Source organism: Rattus rattus, chromosome 2, assembly GCF_011064425.1.
Source record: "Rattus rattus isolate New Zealand chromosome 2, Rrattus_CSIRO_v1, whole genome shotgun sequence".
Classification (NCBI taxonomy): Eukaryota; Metazoa; Chordata; class Mammalia; order Rodentia; family Muridae; genus Rattus; species Rattus rattus.
The window spans coordinates 61,528,575-61,530,950 of record NC_046155.1 but is presented as its reverse complement, the minus strand read 5'-3'; the positions used below and the strand labels follow the sequence as shown (position 1 = coordinate 61,530,950).

Sequence of the window (2,376 nt, the reverse complement as noted above, 5' to 3'; positions counted from 1 at the left end):
GAGAAGCCGAGCTGGATCTGACCCAGAGGCCCCTTCCTTGAGGACTGGCTCTCATACGATCAGAAGGTACTCTTCAAGCTGCCAAGAGACAAAAGCCATCAGTAGTCCCACCAAGCAGTAAAGCCTGTGAGTCACAAAATGAACAGCCCTGCAAGGCAGACAAAAAGTGAAACTGAGGCACTTATCTTGGCGTAACGAACAAATGTCTAACTGAACTTTAAGCCCACTAAATAGCAGAGAATGGTATTGTTAAAAAATAATAATACTGTGAAGCTATTTTGAAGAGCATTTCACTAAAAAGGAGATTGTGTAAATGAAAACCACAATTTAAAAAAAAAAAAAAAACACAGATTGAAGCAAGATGGCGAGCATGCAGAATGAAAATCTGTGTGCCTAGCAACAGGTTTTAGAGACAACTTCTCTTCACAATATCATTTCCAAATCACTGGATCGGCAACAGTAAAATGGGTGATATCAAAACAGAACCATCTGGAAGCATTTATTTCCAATCCAAAATGGAGCTTTATCTAGTGCTTGTCACAAATCTACATATTCTTCTCTTCCAGATGACTACATTGCAAGGCAGATCTCGCTTTGACATCTGACAGCAGGACAATAGTGTGTTACCACCCTTCTGTGGACATTCCCTACAAACACACCAAACCTATCCCTCAACCAGATCTTCTGAAAAATAACAAGGAAACACATGAGCAGATACTGAAAACCAAGTTAGAAGGAAATCACAAGCATCTCAAGCAGGGCCTGTGGTAGAACAACTAAGCACAAAGCATCACTGGTACACACACAGACAGTATCACAGACTTCGTAAGGAACTGGATCCTCCCACAGACAGGTGACTACTCTTGATTCTCTGTGCATCAAGGACATTTTGCTTTGTGTCTTATTTCCCAGATGAGAAAATGTACATGGTGTTTTCATTAAGATGGCATGTAGGAAAGTAATAAAAATACCCTTTCATGTAAAAAATAAATAAAAAAAATAAAAACTCCACAAATGATGAAAACTGACCCAACAGGGAATCAAACTGTGAAAAGACTAGTCACTGGTAGAGAAATTGACTTTAAACTTCCCTGACGAAGACAAGCAAAAGCAGATAATTCATGGAGGAATTCTGCTGAGCACTTAAAGAAAAATTAATATCAACAGTATTCAAACTTTAAAAAATGCATGAGAAATAGCTTTCTATCTCCATATATGCATCAGCATCATCCTGCTAGAAAAGCCAGGCAAAGACATCACAATAACAAGATATTACAGTCTAGCATCCTAAGGATACTGGGCAAAAGTCTCAAGAACATTGAAGAAGTTATCTCATATGTAGAAAATCCAGAGGCTTTCACAAAGAAAGCAACAGAGGTAACACACTACCTTATGAAGTTGCAAGATATATGTAAGCTCAGACATGTAAATTATTTAGATAACAATTGTATACTAATACTGAGCAGTCAAATTGAAATTTAAAACTCTATTAGATTTTTTTAAATCTAGCAATACATCTAACCCAAATATAGAGAAGTTGTAAAAAAGAATCAAACTTTGCTTTACAAAATTAAATAAATCTAGAGCCCAGCTAGGAAATTTATCTTTAGAAGCCCTGCCTAAGAGACTAACTCAAGGGAGAGAAAGCAGCAAACCACAGGACACCTGTGACACCATGAAACACAACAGACTCTCTAGGTGTCCTGGCCCACAGGTTCCTGGGAAGGAAGCATGTGATAAGAAGCAGCTGAGGCCCCGTTTTCAGAATCCTTTCTCACAGAGCCTGAGAAGCAAACATTCGTGTACACCCACCCAACCTTCAACACTGGGAGCCAGTTAGGCACTGTGTGACTATTCATCATTTCCCCTCTTGCTGTGACCAAGTCTCTGAGGAAGGTAAAGGGAGAAAGGGTATATTTGGGTATAAGTTCAAGGAGATACAATCTACCATGGAAGGGAAGGCATGGTGGCAGGAATGTGAGGCAGGTAATCTCATTGTATCCTAACATAGAAGACAGGATATGGGTCTGGGCTCTAAAACCTCAAGATCCGCCTTTCCTAGTAATCCCTTATCCAGCCAGGTTCCATCTCCTAAATAATCTACAGCCGTGTTGCTACTTGAGTACTCAGTATTCAGTCACAGGAGTTTCTGGGGACGCTTCACATCCAGACTGCAGCAAAGAGCAGGGGCAGTCCTTAGACTCTATCAGGTGCCCACTTAGAAACAATCAATCAATGAAGCCTAAAAGCTGAACCATCAGACATTGACAGCAGTCTCCATCCATGACTGGATGTGTTATGCCATAACCAGCTACCTCATAGAAATGTCCATGTCCTCAAAGAGCTTCAGAAAGTGTGAAGATTTAATAGCGTCAG

The 2,376-nt window shown here is 40.2% G+C and overlaps 1 pseudogene; it reads left to right on the top strand.

Moving 5' to 3' along the window:
* The first annotated feature begins 361 nt into the window (after nucleotides 1–361).
* On the top strand, nucleotides 362–857 carry LOC116893097 (annotated as a pseudogene).
* The last annotated feature ends 1,519 nt before the right edge of the window (nucleotides 858–2,376 follow it).